General features: G+C 42.9%; 1 pseudogene; it reads left to right on the top strand.

Moving 5' to 3' along the window:
- The first annotated feature begins 11,863 nt into the window (after positions 1-11,863).
- LOC102474420 (cytochrome c oxidase subunit 5A, mitochondrial-like) lies at positions 11,864-15,019 on the top strand (annotated as a pseudogene).
- Positions 15,020-19,846: the final 4,827 nt, after the last annotated feature.

Raw genomic sequence — 19,846 nt, 5'->3', positions numbered from 1 at the left:
CCGGTAGTAAACGGGCAGAGGCTGTCCCGGACCCCGCGGAGTTACACCAGCGGCTGAAGCGGCGGCACAGCCTGACGTGACAAAACAAAAACGACAGACGAGGCGCTGGGGGTGTTTGGGGCAGCTGCTGTGGGAAGAGAAATAGGCACCGCTGTGTTCCTCGACGATCTCTTGATGAGAAACTAACTGGAGCCGTAGACGCACAGCTCACCCCGAAGAGCTGGGTAGTTGGCAAGAAGCAAGCCTGGAGCACAGCTTTTCTCTTTGCCAAATGAAACCTAAAATTGTCTGGCTCTTAAGTTAGATCGAAAGCCTGAGTTCTCTGCTTCCTCGGTGTTGTGGTCAGGCTGAACCTCCAAGGATTTATGATAATGGCAGAGTATTGATTGTGTTTATATTTTGATAGTCTGATAAAGGCGGTAACCAAATAAAAATTGAAGTCTGTTATCAGTGCTATAGAAGAGAAACTACCATAATCTGGAGAAAAAGTGCGCAAGGAAGAGAATTCTTCTAACTGGTAGAGATTATCCCATACTCTACAACACAAGGTGGTTTGGAAGAATAGGGCAATTATTTATTACCGAGCACAGAAATGTAGCAAGTTAGGGTAGTAAACCAGAACATTTCTGTTTCGTCTTCAGTTCTTGTTTGAAAATAACTTGTTTCCAAAAGATGAAAAATTTGCCCTTTTAAAATCATTGACATGGATCAGATGTGAAAGAGCTTAGTCTTACTCATCAGATGTTTTGAAAGGATTTGAAGGGACCCTGCCTCCAAATGATGAGTGTAGTGTAGCTAATGGTTCATTTCTCTCCACAGACTATTTTTCTGACTTATGAAATGTATTATAAATACAGAGATTGTATAAAACATGCATGTAATGAAAAGGAAGAGTAAGGCCTCAGCACCCCGTTTCAGAAGACTGTTACTACTTTAGCTGCACCAGCTGGAGTCAGAGGGGTACTTGGGCCCAGCTCAGGCCATGTGGAGGTCTGGTTTCCTTTCCCCCACCTACCCAGGCTCTGCTGATGGTGTGCCTGGGCAGTCTTAGCTGATTCCGAGGCAGGGAAATGAGGGTGGTGACATGACACCATGTCAGATAAACCTCTTCTTTCCCAGGCTTACTCATTAAAAAAATTAAAAATCTATCAGAACATGACAAGCTTCCTAAGAGACATTCTCATTGGCACCTCCTTCCTTTTCACTCACTCTAGGTAATTACAGTTTTTAAATTTTTTTTTGAGAGTTTTTTTTTTTTTTTTGCTATAGGGCGCGTGTGCTCGCCAGACAGACAGAGAGAGACATAGAGAAAGCGAGAAATCACCCCCCAGGGGGGATGGCCACGCTGCAATCCTTTCTCCTCCATTCTCCTCTCAGGATCTTGGGCACGCACGCACACGCGCCCGGCGTGAGTTTTAAGCCACCGGGTCCAGGACGCGAACTGCGATCGACTGCATGGGAGTCCAGCGACATAGCCATTACGCTAACTGCTGGTTCCCCAGTTTTTAATTTTTAGTTGATATTTCATTTTGGTGCTTCATTGTATTTTCTCCGTGTGTGTGTGTGTGTTTGTGGGATGTAGCTAATGCAGTTCTAGAGCAAAACTACAGCTTTAAACATTTATATTAGAAAGGCATAATATTTTCTTAGTTTCTCAATTTTCCACTTCATTGTTTTTAAAGAATTATTTTATTTAACTTTTTTATTATTTTCCAGTTTAATCAGACAGAAAGAGAGAGAGAAAGTGAGAGAGCAAGCCACCAGGGTCAGTACTTGAACCACAGTCAGCTATGTGGGTGTCCATCACCTTTAACCACCACGCCACCTGCTGGCCCCCATTTCATTTAACTTATTTAACTTGGGTTTTCTTTGCCTTTTTTTTTTTTTTTTCCTATAGCCTCTTTTAGGAAAAACTTAAGATTATTGATTTTAGCTTTTCTTCCTTCCTAATATTAATATTTAAAGCTGTTACTTTCCCTCTAGAACTGCTTTGGCTGCACTCACAAATTTCTATATTTTATTTTCTTTCTGTTAGAAATAGTTTTGAATCCTCCTTTTATTGTTACACTGTCTTTGGATTGAGTATTTTCAACTTCATTTTAATGTAACCTTTCTGCATTTTAGGTATGCCTTTGTAATATGTGGCATTAATATTCTGTGGTTGTGGGGACCAGTAGATGACGTGATGGTTACATAGTTGGACTCTCACATGGCTTACTGTGGTTCAAGTCCCAGACCTGGATACTTGAAACTCACGCAGGGCTCGTGTGCTTATGTGCCCAAGATCCTGAGAGGAGAATAGAGGATAAGGGATTGCAGCATAGCTGCCAACCCTCTGTCCCCAGGGGGGTGACTTCTTGCTTTCTGTTTGTCTGTCTCTCTGGTGAGTGCAAACGCCCTATAGCAAAAGTCTCTCTCTAAAAAAAAAAAAATTCTGGGACCAGCAGTTAGAGTAATGGCTGTCTCTAGACTCCCACGTTGTCGACGGTGGTTCAAGTGCTGGACCCGGTGGCTTAAAACTCACGCCGGGCGCGTGTGCGTGCGTGCCCAACATCCTGAGAGGAGAATGGAGGAGAAGGGATTGCAGCGTGTCCATCCCCCCTGGGTGTGGTTTCTCGCTTTCTGTCTCTCTGTCTCTCTCTGTCTGGTGAGCGCACGCGCCCTATAGCAAAAACCTCTACAAAAAAAAAAAAAAAAAATCCGTGATTGCACTAAGGGTTGTAATATATACCTTTAACTTTTCACTATCTAAAGTAAAAATTGTATCACTTCTGGTAAAACATAAACACCTGTAGCATCCCTCCCATTTAGATGCATTTTCATGTTGACCCAGTAGGATCTTCTACCTATTCTGCTTACCCACAATTTTGTATAAAAAATAGTCTGATTTCTCTTCCCAAGACTTTTCATTTCCTATGGATAATGACTCAGAAGACATCACTACTAAAAATGAAGCAACAAAGAAGGAGAACTTTTTTCTGTCTTAGTAAAGGAGGGATACACACTCACTCACCCACTCTGTTTTTCTTTTTAACTCGCCTGTTTCAGATTGATTGAAACCTAACAGCAGTTAGGGTGGGGAAGTGGTTTAAACGATGTTAGCAACTATTTATTTGCCAGACCTTTTTTACAAATTTTGTTTGATCATAAAACCTTGGGCTAGATAGTATTGCCAATTTAACATACTAGTTTGTTCTCAGCATCAGATCCATGTCAACTGCTCAGTGAGTTCAGCCCTGACTGCCCTATTTAAAATAGGAATTAGTACATTGCAACTACATTTCCACTGACTCTAGATTCCCCTTGTCTTTCTTCCCATAGTACTATCTCATCTGATCTATAATAGATCAGAATGATCTATTATATCATTCACTTATTGTCTCCTAGAGAAGGTAAGCTCCTTGAGGGTAGTATTCTTTGTTCTCTGTGTGTGTGATTTTCCACTGATAAACACTTATAATAGTGTCTGGCCTGTATTAGGTGCTCAGTAAACAAATGGCTATGCAGTCCCACTTGGGTGTTTCATAGGCATCCCATACTCTCTCCTCCAGTGTCTCCTAGTACCATCATTTATCCATCCCTGTATTCATACCACAAGTTTAATGGTATTCTTTCATAGTCTTACATTCACTTATTAATTCTTAAACTATTTTGTGGATTTAACTCTAGACACTGAGGTTACAACAGTAAACAAAAGCTCTTGCCCTGTGACTTTCCCAGTGAAGCTTATGTTGGCAGAGATAAACAATAAATAAGTACATCTATCAAGTGTTGAGGAGAAAATAAAAATAAATCTATATTTTAAAAAATAGGGAAGGCTTAAGCCACCCGGGCTGAGACTTGCACGTGGTTGGTTCATGTTGCCTCTGCTCTCGGTGCTAGCGTACTGTGCTATGAGACCAGGCCATGGCCTTGATTGTTTTTTTCTTTTTTTTAATCTGTTCTGTCCTGACTGGAGGTAATACATGCTGTTAAAAATCAAAATTCAATGGTCAAAAAAAAAAAAAATAGGGAAGGCTTAAATAACATCTCCAAGAGTAGACTTGAGCAAAGACCTGAGGAAAGTGAGGGGCCATGCCATCCATATATGGGGGGAGTGGTTTCAGAGGTAAGAAGTACTAACGTCCAAAAGTACAAAATAGCGAGATCGTGCCTGGCATGAAGAAGGGATAGCAAAAAATAGCTCATATGAATTTTTTTAGAAAGTCTCAATATTTCATTTTGGGTGGTTTCTGTGTCTTAAAATTGACTGATTTTTGTTTTAAAAAATTAATTTTTTACTTGCATTCTGTGTGTGTGTGTGTATTTATTACAATGTACTTTTCATCTGTAGAAATTCAATGATATTCTTTTTTTTAATCTGTTCTGTCCTGACTGGAGGTAATACATGCTGTTAAAAATCAAAATTCAATGGTCAAAAAAAAAAAAAATAGGGAAGGCTTAAATAACATCTCCAAGAGTAGACTTGAGCAAAGACCTGAGGAAAGTGAGGGGCCATGCCATCCATATATGGGGGGAGTGGTTTCAGAGGTAAGAAGTACTAACGTCCAAAAGTACAAAATAGCGAGATCGTGCCTGGCATGAAGAAGGGATAGCAAAAAATAGCTCATATGAATTTTTTTAGAAAGTCTCAATATTTCATTTTGGGTGGTTTCTGTGTCTTAAAATTGACTGATTTTTGTTTTAAAAAATTAATCTTTTACTTGCCTTCTGTGTGTGTGTGTGTGTATTTATTCCAACGTACTTTTCATCTGTAGAAATTCAATGATATCTTTTTATGTTTCTAGATAATGTTTTTGTTTGTTTGTTTGGAGAGGTTTTCGCTATAGGGTGTGTGTGCTCACCAGACAGAGAGAGACAGAGAGACAGAAAGCGAGAAATCACCCCCCAGGGGGGATGGTCACGCCGCAATCCCTTCTCCTCCATTCTCCTCTTGGGATCTTGGGCACGCATGCACATGCGCCCGGCATGAGTTTTAAGCCACCAGGTCCAGTACTGGAACCACAGTCAACTCCATGGGAGCCCAGCGACATAGCCATTATGCTAACTGCTGGTCCCCTAGATAATGTTTTCACCATACAGAATACAGTTATGTATTTATGTACAGTTACTCTTTTAATATCTTCCTGTGTTAATTTTAACATCTGTTTCAATTCTGTGTTGGTTCAATTGATTGATCTTTCTCCTATGGGTTTTGTTTTCCTATTTCTCAGCACACCTGGCTATTTTATTTTATTTTTTTGAGAGAGAGGTTTTTTTTTTGCTATAGGGTATTTGTGCTCAAGGAAGAGACAGAAAGACAGAAAGCAAGAAATCACCCCTCTAGGGGGGATGGCATATCACAATCCTTTCTCCTCCAGTCTCCTCTCTGGATTTTGGGCATGCAAGCACATGCACCAGGGATGACTTTCCAGCCTCCAGGTCTGGGAATCACTGCAGTCAGACACGTGGGAGTCCAAGAATGTAACTATTATGCCACCTGCTGGTCCCTCACCTGCTCATTTTTTATTGGACACCAGATACAGTGAGTTTTACTTTGTTGAGTGAGAAGTTTTTTTGTATTTCTTTTTTAAATTGAGAGACATGCATGTGCATGGGTTTGGCAAACTTGACAGGGTCTCATTTCTCCATTCCCTTTCCCATGGCCCTCCAGCTTATCAAGATCTTGGGCACAATGCACCCAAAACATTTTCAGGTCAATTCTGGATCCAGTTGGGTTTTTTTTTTTTTTTTTTTTTTTTTGAGAGGGTTTTGCTATAGGGTGCATGTGCTCGCCAGACAGAGACAAAGAGACAGAAAGTGAGAAATCACCCCCCAGGGGAGATGGCCACGCCGCAATCCCTTCTCCTCCATTCTCTTCTTGGAATCTTGGGCATGCACGCACATGCGCCCGGCGTGAGTTTAAGCCACCGGGTCTGGGACTCGAACCGCGGTCGACTACGTGGGAGTCCAGCGACATAGCCATTATGCTAACTGCTGGTCCCTGGATCCAGTTTTGAAGTCAGTCATGTGACTTCCAGCATTGCAGTTCAGCAGACTACCTATTGCACCACCAAGCTGGGCCATATATTTTTGTATTTCTATAAATGTTCTTGGATTCTGTTCTAAGATGTTGTTAAACTACATAGAAATGGCTTGATTCTTTTAGATCTTGCATTTCAAATTGGTCAAACAAAACCCGAACATTGTTTAAGCCTAGTTACCCTCCAATGCTGAGGCAGGAACTTTCTCTGTACCATACCCAGTGCTCTATAAATACATTTTCCAGTCTCGGTGTGGGAACCAGCACGCTTCCTAGCCCCATGTGAGCCCTGAATACCATTATCTCTAATACTTTCAAGTGTTTCTTTCTCTGACTTTGGGTCACATTCTCACACACAGACTGACGAGTACCCTGCAGATTTCTCAAGAAGGATAATGATCACATCTCCCAAGTTCTCTGTGTGTTCTCCTCCCCCTCCCCCTCCCCCCCAGGCACTCTGTCCTGAAAACTCTAGCTGCCTCCATCTCCCTGGTCTGTCAACTCTGTCTCCTCAATTGAGAGATTTGGGGGAATCACTGTCTTTTGTTGGCTGATATCATGTTGTCGAAAATGTTTTATAGTGTCTTCAGTTTGGGCTGTTTTAGGTAAAACTATTACAAAAACTATTATTCCCTATTACTCCATCTTGACTAGAAGCAGAAACTGCTTTTCCTATAAGATTTTACTTTGACTTAAGGATATATTATTGCATAATTAAAAAAAATTTTTTTTTAGAGATTTCTGCTATAGGGTGCGTACACTCACCAGAGAGACAGAGGAGCAGAAAGCAAGAAATCACCCCCCAGAGCGATGGCTACATTGCAAATCCCTTTGCCTCCATTCTCCTCTTGGGATTTTGGGCACACACGCACACACACCTGGCATGAGTTTTTTTTGTTATTGTTGTTTTGTTTTTTTAAGAGGTTTTCGCTATAGGGCGCGTGTGCTCGCCAGACAGAGAGAGACACAGAGACAGAAAGCGAGAAATCACCCCCCAGGGGGGATGGTCACACCACAATCCCTTCTCCTCCATTCTCCTCTCGGGATCTCAGGCACGCACACACATGCGCCCAGCGTGAGTTTCAAGCCACCAGGTCCAGGACGCGAACCGCGGTCGACTACGTGGGAATCCAGCGACATAGCCATTACACTATGTTCCTGACCTGGCATGAGTTTTAAGCCACTGGGTCCTGGACTCAAACCGCAGTTCAACTGCTTGAGAGTCCAGCAATGTAACCATTACACCATCTGCTGATCCCCCTTTTTAAAATTTTTAAATTACAAAATTTTATTTTAGGGGCCAGCAGATGGCATAGTGGTAACATTGCTGGACACCCCACAAGGTCTACTGTAGTTCAAGTCCCTGACCCTGCAGCCTGAAACGCATGCTGGGCATGTGTGCGTGTGTGACCAAGATCTGAAAAGGAGAATGGAGGAAAAGGGATTGCAGTGTGGTCATCTCTCCTAGGGAGTGAATTCTCACTTTCCCTCTGTCTTTCTCTCTTCAGTGAGCACAAGTGCCCTAAGGCAAAAACCTATTATTATTTTTAAAGTTTTTAATTGCCAAAGGGCACATGTGTTCTCCAAAGAAACAGGCAGAGAGGGGGAGAAAGTAACCCCCAATGGTTTTACCACAATCCCTTTTCCAGTTTTCCATCCTGTCAGGATTTGAGACACACATAAACACACAGTCAGTGTGTTTTACAAGCCACTGGGGCCAGAGTTTGAAACATAGTTGGTCATTTGGGATCTGACTCCATTAACCAATAGGCTACAGGGTCATCCCTGTAGTGTAACTTTAAACTTTGAGATATGCCTGTTCCATTGCTTGTTTCAGGAAGTTACTCATTATCTGTTATAGGAAGTTGAGGTTCAATCTGTTCATCAACCTTGTATTTAAACCACTCATAATATTCAAACCACATGACAGGCCTGACCATATTGTACAATGAACTCAAACAGCATAAGGAAAAATTATAAACATTTTCTTAGAGACTGGAAAAAGATCCGCTGTCCTTATTGTGTCAAGGTATATGTAACTGGTGAGTATAGCAGGAGCACTTCTTTTTAAAGGAATTATTTTATTTCGCTTTATTTATTATTATTTTCCAGTTTGATCAGAGAGAGACAGAGAGGAAAAAAGTGAGAAAGCAAGCCACCGGGTCCAGGACTCAAGTCGCGGTCGGCCATTTGGGAGCCCAGTGCCCTTAACCACCAAGCCACCTGCCAGCCCCAGCAGGAGCACTTTTTTTTTTTTTTTAAGAATTATTTATTTATTCATTTATTTAATTTGACCAGAGAGACAGAGAGTTTTTTTAAAAAATGAAATGCATATCCTTGATCGTGTCTGAATGTGTGTATTTAACTAAGTCCTACTTGTCCTCAGGCCTCTGTTCAAATGTCATTGCTTCAGGGATGCCTCTTCTGACAGCCAGCACTCTTCTACCCGTTACATGTTCTCAGCGTACCTTGTTCCTGGCCTGCCTTAGTAATTCTACTGCAGTTCTTACATTAGTAATTACTTGTTTGGTGCATTTTTCTGCTATGTAAGCTTCATGATGGGAAAAACAGTATCTGTCCTGTTGACTGCAGAATCCCCAGAACCAAGTTTGCTGCCTGACACAGAGCAGGTTCTTAATAAATATTTGTGGAATACATACAAAAGTGAAATTCACAGAGCAGTGAGGCTGAGATACCAATCAGGTCATCCACAGCTCAGAACCATCCCTCTCCAGTCTATTTCATGATAGTAAATCACCAAACAAACAGAAAGACATTGCAGCTTTCAAAGATTTTAGAACAGTTTTTAGCATCAGACTGGCCATCATTAAAAATGTTTCATTAAAGAGGCTGTGTTGGGGAGAATATGGAGAAACAGATATTTTCCTTGTATTTTTTTAGTTTTTTGCCATAGGACGCATGTGCTTACCAGAGAAAGACAGAGAAAGAGTGAGAAATCACCCCCAGGGGGTGATGGCCATGCAACAGTCCTTTCTCCTCCATCCTTCTTTTGGAATTTTGGACCCACACATGAGTCCAGCATGACTCTCAAGCCACTGGCTCCAAGACTTCAACCATGGTCAGCCATGTGGGTTCCAGCACCTTAACTACCATGCCAGCTGCTGGCCCTGATGCTCTCCTTGTTTTAAGGTGTAAATTGAAATAACCTTTTAAAAGAGCCATCTGTGAAACTTTAAAAGTACACACACATACTCAGTATTTCTACTTCTAAGAATTTATATTCCAGATACAGTACTGACAAAAAGCAGAAAGGAATGTGTACAGGCATATTCATGGTAGTATAATGCACGAACAGTAAAACGTTGAAAACATCCTTTACTTATCAGTAAAGCACAATATATGTATCAATATTAACATACTATGTTTTTTTTCAAGAAAGGCAATTTTAGCTTTAATAAATCAAAATAAAAAAATGTAAAGAGAACTTTGCTTAAGACTTAATGCCAGGAAGCAGGTTAGGATTCTGTTCATATAGTAGTTACTGCATCTGTCAATAATTCAAGAGAAGAAAAAAATCCTTATCTCTGGACTACAAAGCATAAGAAAATATCAGTACTGTTTTAGTCAAAAGCCATAAAATTCTATTTCATTAGCTCAGTCTCATGTACTTAGTCTAACTTCTGTTGTGTGCCAAACTTTCCATTTAATTTTTTTTTTTTTGGAGAGGTTTTTGCTATAGGGCGTGTGCACTTGCCAGCCAGCCAGAGACAGAGAGACAGAAAGCAAGAAATCACCCCCCAGAGGGGATGGCCACGCCGCAATCCCTTCTCCATTCTCCTCTCGGGATCTTGGGCACGCACGCACATGTGCCCGGCGTGAGTTTAAGCCACTGGGTCCGGGACGCAAATGCAGTCGACTATGTGGGAGTCCAGCAACATAGCCATTACACTAACTGCTGGTCCCTCTATTTAAATTCTTTTTTTTTTTTTTTTTCCTCCATTTAAATTCTTGAAAATATTCAACTCTGGACTTGTCCTGACCATTAAGCTGGCCTTTTCCTTAGATGTTTTTTTAACTCTTATTTCTGTGTCTGACTTTAGTTATTCTGGGATAGCACTCCCTTCAGAACTTCTTAGAGAACTGGTCTGGTGTTGGTAAATGCTTTAAGGTTCTGTTTATCTGAGAATGTTCTTGTCTTCTCTTCCCATATGAAGGATAATCTTGCCAGGTACAGTATTCTTGATTGAAATTGTTTTTCACTCAACATTTTGAATATATTTTCCCATTCTTTCCTTGCTTGCATTGTTTCCAATGAGAGGTCCACTGTTATTCTGATTGCATTTCCTTTGTAGGTAATGTGTTGTTTCTCTCTTGCCAGTCTGAGTACCTTGTCTTTGTCTGAGGTTTTGGTCAATCTGGCTATAATGTGTCTTGGAGAAGATTTTCTTGAGTTGATTTAATTTGGGGTCCTATGTATTTCTTGAATCTGGATCTTTGAATAACTTTGTAGGTTTGAAAAGTTTTCTTCTAGGATTTCATGGACTACATTATCAATGCCCTTATGAGTCTCTTCACCTTCTGGGATACCAATTATCTGAATGTTTAGACGTTTGATGGTATCTATTATTTCTTGTATATTATTCTTATTTTTTTTTGGACTATTTTCTCAGTCTTTGTGGTGGATTTTTTTAGGCCAGCTATTCTGTTTTCTACATCTGAGATTTGATCTTCTGTATGATCTAGTCTGCTTTTAATACTTTTTTTCTTTCTTTGGAGAGGTTTTTGCTATAGGGCCCATGCGCTCACCAGAAAGAGAGAGACAGAGAGACAGAAAGCAAGAAATCACCCCCCAGGGGGATGGCCACAACGCAATCCCTTCTCCTCCATTCTCCTCTCGGGATCTTGGGCATGCATGCACATGCACCCAGCATGAGTTTAAGCCACTGGGTCCTGAACTTGAACCACCATCGGCACTCCCACATGGGTGACCATGGTTCAAGTCCCAGACCTGGTGGCTTGCTTTCTCACTTTCCATCTCTCTCTCTTTCTCTATGTCTCTCTCTGGTCAAATTAAAAAAAAAATGAATGAATAAATTAAATTAAATTAATAAAATTAAAAAAAAATAAAGAAGAAAATTTCCAAAAAAAATGAGAAGACAGAGAGAGGCATAGAGAGAGAGACAGACAAAGACAGAAGGGTCGAGGGGCGCCCTACCACTGGAGACTGGGGTTTGGAGGCTGAATTATCAGTAGCAAATCATCATTTCTCTTATTCCCTGAAATCACTATATCTCAGCAGTAATGGAGGAGTCGTCTTCTGAAATATATGCATATTTATATGTTTTTTGTTTTGTTTTTATTTTGTATTGCACAGAATGCACCTAGAAAGATGCCATTAACAACAGTTGCCTGTGTGGTGGGATACTGGAAAACACATATAAGGCAAATGGGACCCAAATTTTGGCCGCTTCACATTATCTTGTTTTACTATTGTCTGGTCTGGATCAAATTTCTCCACTAGAGGCTAACACCCAAAGTTTCTGGCTGCTTCTACTGTCTCTGTTGGGAGCCAGTTTTTTAGCAGTTTGGCATACTGTATAAGCAGACAATGGCTGGTTTTTTTTTTTTTTTTTTGGTTTTGCTATAGGGTGTGTGTGCTCACCAGGCAGAGAGAGACAGAGAGACAGAAAGCGAGAAATCACCCCCTAGGGGAGTTGGCCACGCTGCAATCCCTTTTCTTCCATTCTCCTCTTGGTATCTTGGGCATGCACGCACACGCGCCTATCATGAGGTTTAAGCCACTGGATCCAGGACTCGAACCGTGGTCGACTACATGAGAGTCCAGCAACATAGCCATTATGGTAACTGCTGGTCCCGACAATGGCTGATTTTACTCCAGATTATCTTTCAAGAACATCTGTACAGTGAACAAGTTTGAAAGATATAAATAGTATCTCTCTCTCGAACACATGGCACGTTTATTCTCCAGTATCATGTCTGTCACCGGGACAAAAGTCAACATGCTCACTCCTTGTTTGTTATAAAAGACTAAGGCCCTCAAAGCTCATTATAAAACTTCCAGAGACCAGGAGGTGGCATAATGGTTATGTTGTTGTACTCCTACTTGATTGACTGTGGTTTGAGTCTCAATCCAGCAGCCTAAAACTAATGCCAGTCGTGTGCGCAGGTGTGCCCAGAATCCTAAGAGGAGAATAGAGGAGAAGGGATTGCAACATTGTCATCTCCCCTAGAAGGGGTGATTTCTCACTTTCTGTGTCTGTCACTCTGTCTAGCAAGTGCACGCACCCTATAGCAAAAATATCTTCCTAAAAACAAAACCTTCCAGAACTTTGGGGTTTTCTCCTATAATGCAAGTCCAATGCATGTGTAGGCATAACCTGGCACTTTGAAGTACTCTGAGATTTGGGCCTTGAAAAACTGGCGCAAAATTCACACTCTGGCAACTGCTATTATGCACTGTCTTCTGCTAGGATATGAAAAAGTGGTGAGCTAGCTAGGTAAAATCTCAGACCTTTTGTAACTGACACCTTCGGCCTCAGATTAAATGCCACACCAGAGGGCAAGGGATTTGGCCTCACCAGCAGCTTCTGAATCGGGAGATGCAATTTTGAAATGCAGGGAATTATCTTCCTTTGAGCAAACTGTGACTAATAGATACATTTTCACTGTTTCTCCTTCTTACGGTCTTAGAGTATTTCTGTCCAGCCTGCCCAGGGATCTCCCCATATATGTAGTTAAGTGACTGAGTCTCTTTGTGAAGCAGTAGCTGTCTTGATAACAAATAACAACTTTGGATTTTCTCTCCATTTTCCCATGCTTCTTTATAATCTACAAAAATCATAGTTTTTCTTAAGCCTATCAGTACAACAGGATCCTCCACTGTCCCTGGTACATGCTAACAAGAAATACCAGTCTACCTCTGGGATGGAGGCAAGAGAATGGCGAGAGAACTCCCTGTGGCACATGCACACAGAGACAGCTGGAAACTGGAGAGGGAGCAGAACATGCTCACTCCTTGTTTGTTATAAAAGACTAAGGCACCCTATGGCATCCTGTCCTCTTCTCTAAGCATAAGGTAACAACGGCTCCCTTCTAGAGGAATTTGAAGTTTGTGATACACTGCAGGTAACGATAACAGAACACAGACCTAACTCAGCTTCTTTGAGATTGATTCAAACTCTCATACCAGCCTAACAAGCACATATTTATATCAAGGCATAAATACTGTTTATCCGTTTCTGGTTTTATTGACATAAAATAAGTGCAACTTAATATTATGAGGCTGACAAAAGTATGAGAATGACAATAAGAAAAAGCCCTTTTCAAGAGATAAAGCAAACAACAGAACTAGTCTTAGAGGTGACCCAGTTATTGGGATCATCAGCGACTAAAATTTCTGTATTAAAGTTTACAAAATGCATTGACACACAGTGAATTGCAGCAAAGAAATGAAAAACTATAAAAAAGAGGGAAGTGGGACCAGCTGTAATGGCTCAAATAGTAGGGTGATGCATTGCAATATTCAAAGCCATGTGGGAGGTCCCAAGTTCAGATCCCAGGTCCCAGTGAATGTGTCAGGGCACATCCACCAGTAAGTCAGTAAATCCTGGCTGGCCAGAAGGTGGAGGGAGGGAGGATTTCAGATGGCAAGGCTCTTTCAGGGTGCCTGTCACTCACATTCTCTCTTTCTCTTGTGAAATAAACAAACTTGCTTATTAAAAAAGAAAAAAAAAAAAAAGTCCGTCAGCCCCAGAGCCTGGTGGTTATGGGAACCATATCCCCCATGGCCAACTGTGCAGTTCAAATCCCAGCCCTGATGGCTTGAAAAATATGCTGGGCATACGCAAATGTCTGCCCAGAATCCTGAAAGTATGGAAAATGAAAGAGAATGGATTGTGGCGTGACCACACCCCACTGGGAGGTACTCTCTCCCACAACCTCCCTCTCTGTCTCTCTGACAAATATAAGTGTCTGTGAAAAAAAAAAAAGATGAATGGGGACCAGCAGATGGCATTAATGGTTATACTGCTAGATTCCCACATGGCCACAGTTTGAGTCCCGGACCAGAACATGCTGGGTGCATGTACATGCGTGCCCAAAATCCCAAGAGGAGAATGGAGGAGAAGGGATGCCACCTGGCCATCCCTCCTGGGGGATGATTTCTCATTTTCTGTCTGTCTCGTCTCTCTAGCAAGTGCACATGTCCTATAGCAAAAATCTCTCTTAAAAAAAAATAAAGATAAATAGAGGCCGGCAGGTGGCGTGGTGGTTAGGGCAGTGAGCTCCCACTCAGCTGACTGTGGTTCGAATACTGGACCCAGCGGCTTCCTTTCTCACTTTCCCAGTCTCTTTCACTCTGTCCCTTTCTTGTCAAATTAAAAAATAAGTAAAGTTATATGAAATAAATAAAGATAAAAATGTTAAGATGGTAAATTTAAAAATGAAGAGATAAAGGAAAATGCTAGAAATGAAATCATATCAGATATGAAAATTTCTTCAGCAGAATGGACACACTGAGAATAGGTTAAAAAAAGTCTAAAACATAAACTAAAACAAGAACCAAAACAATCAGAACAGAGCATCCAAGAGCCATGAGAACAATAACAATCTAACATACATATACTAAGCCCAGGCCCGCCCACCCTCGGAGCCTCCTGCACTGCGCCCTGACCCCCGGACATGCCGCGGATCTCCAGGCAGGTCGCTGCTACTCCCATGGGTCACATGAAACAGATGAGGAATTTGATGCGGGCTGGGTGACCTACTTCAACAAGCCAGACATCGATGCCTGGGAACTGCGTAAGGGGATGAACACGCTGGTTGGCTATGATCTGGTTCCAGAATCCAAAATCATTGATGCTGCCTTGCGAGCGTGCAGTTAAATGATTTTGTCAGTACGGTTCGCATCCTAGAGGTTGTTAAGGAAATCTACCCCTATGTCATCCAGGAACTTAGGCCAACTTTAAATGAATGGGCATCTCCACTCCAGAGGAACTGGGTCTTGACAAAGCGTAAAAAGCCCATGGATGGGCCTCTCAAGGATTCATTGCTGCTGCTACTTAATTGTAAACAGTCCCCTGGAAATACTGATGATAACATATGACCTTATTTGAACAAGTTTTCCTTTACTGAGACCATGAAATGGTAACTTTGGCTTTTAATAAAAGGAAAATTAGTTTTAACTGAAAAAAAAAAAAACCCAACAAATAAACAAACAAACAAAAAAAACAAGCAAAGCCATCCTCACCTCAACACATCATAGTCAAATTACTGAAAATTAAAGAGGAAATATTATAAGCAGCCAGAGGGAAGAAGAGAAGGATAAAGAAAGGAATTACCAAAGAGTACCCAGGAAAACATGGAATTATATCTGTAAAACAATGAAACAGCCCAGAATTCTGTATTCTGTGATTAAATCTTTTAAAAAATAAAGATGAGATAAAGACTTTTATAGACAAAAGCAGAGACTTCATTGCCTGCAAGCCTATGCTATGAAGGAAGCTGTTCAGATACAAGTATACTAGATAGAAACTTGAAGCACACAAAGAAATCAGTGCTCTGCAACAGGTTATTCCAGAATGAAAGTGACTTAAAACAACCTTTTCTTGAGTCTGTGGGTTAGAATTCACCATCAGATTAGCTGGTTTGTTCGGGCGTGCTCATGTGGTTGATGGCAGTCAAGAGACTGGCTGGGGCTGTCTCACATGAAGGCACTATTGGGGTGGGGGATTCACTTCCAAGCTCATCCAGTTTGTGTTGGGAGGAGGCCTCCATTTTTCACCATGTAGGTTTCTACACAGGGCTATTAGGGTATTCTCACGGTAGGTCAGTAGCTTCCCCCAAAGTGGGTGATCTGAGAAGCTGTGATCTCTTATGACCTAGTTTTAGGAGTCACACTAGATTATATTCATTAGAAGTCAATCACTGGGGGCTGTGGGTGGCATGGTAATTAAGGCACAGGACTCCCACAGTGTCGACCACAGTTTGAGTCCCAGCCTTGGCATGTGTGTGCATGCCCAAAATTCCAAGAGGAGAATGGAGGAAAGGGATTGTGGCATGGCCATCTGCCCATGTAAGTGATTTCTTGCTTTCTGTCTGGTGAGTGCACACACCCTATAGCAAAAACCTCTTTAAAAAAATTAAAAAGAAGTCAATCAATACAACCTACACAGACAGAAGAAATAAATTATACAAAATGAAGATTAATAAAAAGAAATTTTTGTTATTTTTTAAAGTTATTTTATTTATTCATTCATTTATTTTAATTTGACCGGGGGTGGGGGGGAGTGAGAAAACAAGCCACCAGGCCCAGGACTGGAACCATGGTCGGCCATGTGGGAGTGTCCAGCACCTCATCCACTACATCACCTGATGGCCCCTACATATATATATATACACACACATGTATATATATTTTTTTTTTCTTTTTTTCTGAGAGGTTTTTGCTATAGGGCATTTCTGCTTGCCAGAAAGACAGAGACAGAAAGTGAGAAATCACCCCCTAGGGAGAATGGCCATCCCACAATCCCTTCTCCAATTCTCCTCTCGGGATCTTGGGCATGCATGTACACATGCTCAGAGTGAGTTTAAGCCACCAGGTCCAGGACTGAAACTGCGGTCGACTATGTGGGAGTCCAGCGACCTAGCCATTATGCCAACCGCTATTCCCAATGCAGGGAAGTATTAACAGTCCCTAATTTGGGGGCTTGGCATTGGCACAGTGGTAGGGGACGGTCCTGTCTTTATATCCTGGGACCTCTCTGAGCACCTGAGTTGCACACACTTGCCTGTGACTTGGGCTAGTAGGTAGGGCTGGGGTGGATCATGGTATAAAGACCCTCCCATGGAATAAACCAACTTAAAAGAAAAGTCTCTACTGTATGTTAGTGATACTCAGCAGCTAGTGGTAGACTAAAATAAGTCACCCAAATAGTACCTTGATTGCTCACTCTTCCAGGAAGTAAGAGGAAAAGACATTACAGACAAGCAGAGAGCCCCGTGGCCCCGGCTGAAAAACGGTATGGCTGTGGCCGTGAGGCAGGAGTTCTCACGGCTGAAATTAACGTCACCAACAGGAACTCAGCTATTCAGTACAGAGCTCTGGGTGAACTGAACACCGTTCATGTGGCCGAACTGAGCATGGGTGGCCACACAGGAGTGAGTGAAGGACGTCTTTCCTGTTGGTGCAAAGCCAAACACCTGGCACCTGCCACAGCCCCACTGGGCTGATAATGCAGGCGGGGTTCTGGGTGCCATCGTGGCCAAGTCCAGAGGACGGCAGGGCAGCACACAGCAGTACATGCACGGAGAAAGTAAGGGGTCCTGGAGGCTGGACAGTCACTGGATGCTGGAGGCAGACGGGCGAGGAAGTAGAAGTGCCCACTGAGCTTGTGTCAGAAGCCACGGAGAAACATGGCCACCATTAAGTCTCCTCCCCGCCACCGCTGCTCCCCACCCCTGTGGCCCAGCCACTTCTGACACCCAGCATACCCAGCTGGGGGAAACTGCCGCACCTGCTTCATATGTGAAACCTCTTGTTCATCTTCTGGAGGGAAAAGGCACCTGAATTCAAGGGGTAGACTTTAGACAGGGCTTGAGGGAGGGAGGGAACCTGAACTTGTCAGGAGCTCATCAGAGCCAGAGCTGAGCTGGCGGGTGTTGGGATAGCAGGTAAGACATGAAGCCAACATGAAAGCAATAACCAAGGCTTTAATCACCTACTGACCGAGTATAAGCAAGAGGCTAAACCAGAGAAAGCACCAGCTCCCGTCACTCCACCGTGGAAAGGCGTACCAGCTGGGGTCAGGTGAAGAGCTGTGCGCAGTCTTCTCCCTGCTGAGAGAGCTCTGAAAAGGCCCCTGCAGTTTTGTGGACCCGAGGCAGACATGCGGGTGGTGCTGGAGGTGGACAGGAGGGCTGGGAGTAGAAAAAGTACCGAGTCAAGCCAAGGCCAGGCTGGGAATGCAGTTCTGGGTCAGAGCACGGCTGGTCAGGGGTCCGAGTATGTGACTGTAGCTCCCTTTATTTTTATTTTGCTTTGGGTTGTGTGTGCTTGCCAGAGAGAAGAGAGAGAGAGAAAAGGTGAGAAATCATCCCCCCCGGGGGGTGGGTGGGGGGTGGGGCATGCCACAATCCCTTCTCTGGGGATTTTGGGCATGTATAAAAAACATGCACCCAGTGTGATTTTTTAAGCCACCAGGTCAGTCACGCGGGATCCAGTCTCCTTAACGTCCCTGCTACCCACTGGCCCTGCCAACCACTTTAGACTGCACTGTGCGGCCTGTGCACCGAGGTGGGGAGGGCAGATTTTTTTTTTGTGAAGACTGCCTGTTGTTGCGTCTGTGGTGGGGAGGGCAGATTTTTTTTTTTGTGAAGACTGCCTGTTGTTGCCTATGGTTTCTGACCAGGGCCTGGACACCTGTCACCAGGGCTCTGTGGACTACTCAATTATGTCCAATGGAGTTATTTCTGCACTTCTCCCTTTGTCCTTTTGGGGTACACTTGATGGTAAACTCCACTGTCTGAAACAAAGCCACTGGTTCAATGAGGCCCTTGACTCAGGTTCCCCTAAACTCCTGGGCCTACTTTGCTGATTACTAGACTAGGCTGAAATCTGAGGGGCTCCAATGAGCAGATACTGCTGTTCAGGGCCACATTGGCTGTGTAAAACCAGCAGCAAAGGAGGCCACACCTCTCAACGGATGGAACTCAAGTTCTCGGCTCTGGCCAGTACTCCAGTTGATGACCCTGTTTTTCCACTAACTTTTGGCCTGGTGCCAATGGCCTATCTGGTCTGCCACATGAACTCCTGCAGAATGGCAGATTAAAGACAGCTCTTAGTCCACTAAACTCATGGAAACTGCTCAGCTTTCCTAATAACTAAAGAAATATTAAAATGAGATACATTTTTTTCTTATACTGACAAAAACAAAAAGGTCAGCAATATCCAGCACATGTCAGAGAAGAGATACAAAGGTATTTGTAAATATTGTTGCTGGCATGAAAATGAATTTTTTAAAAAGAATTATTCAATTTTATTTATTCTTCTTCTTCAATTTGATGAGAGAGAGGGGAGAGTGAGAAAGCAAGCTGCCAGGTCCATGACTCAGAAGCAGGGTTGGCTATGTGGGAGTCCAACACCTTAACCACCACACTAGCTGCTGGTCTCCTAAAACTGGTAGTTTTGTTTTTTTTTTCCCCTTCAATAAGAGGGCAGGAGGGAGGGAGGAGGAGGGATTTCCAACAGGGACTCACCATGCTGTAATCTTCCTACCGAAGCCTCTTAGTTGGCTAGGACCTCAGGTGTGCACCACTGCATCCAGCCTGTTATAGGTGGGCCAGGAACAGAACCCAGGCTACCAGTGTGGCCTCAGTCACACACAGCAGCCCTTTCACTTGTGCCACCACGGCTGGGCCAGTAGAGTCGTCTTTAATTTTGCTATAAAGAGGAGAGACAAAGAGCACACCCCCTCACGGAGGGTGGCCACATCACAAACCCTTATCCTCCATTTGACTTTTGAGATTTTGGGCATACACATATACACACACCTGTCATATTTTCAAGCTGGTGAACTGTGCAGTCAGCCATGTGGGATCCAGCTGCCTTCACCACAACACTGGCTGGCCGCCAGTACAGTCTTTTAAAAAAGCAACTTAACTGAATGCCCATATACACGGAACAAATGATTCCACTTTTGGAATCTTTAAACCTGCTATATATATTTTTTTTTTTTGGAGAGGTTTTTGCTATAGGGGTGTGTGCGCTTGCCAGAGAGACAGAGAGAATGCGTGAAAGACAGAAAGCGAGAAATCACCCCCCAGGGGGGATGGTCATGCCACAAT

Source organism: Tupaia chinensis, unplaced genomic scaffold, assembly GCF_000334495.1.
Source record: "Tupaia chinensis unplaced genomic scaffold, TupChi_1.0 Scaffold000447_1, whole genome shotgun sequence".
NCBI lineage: Eukaryota > Metazoa > Chordata > Mammalia > Scandentia > Tupaiidae > Tupaia > Tupaia belangeri.
Note: the sequence above shows the minus strand (reverse complement) of the source record. Positions and strands in the feature narration are given on the sequence as shown.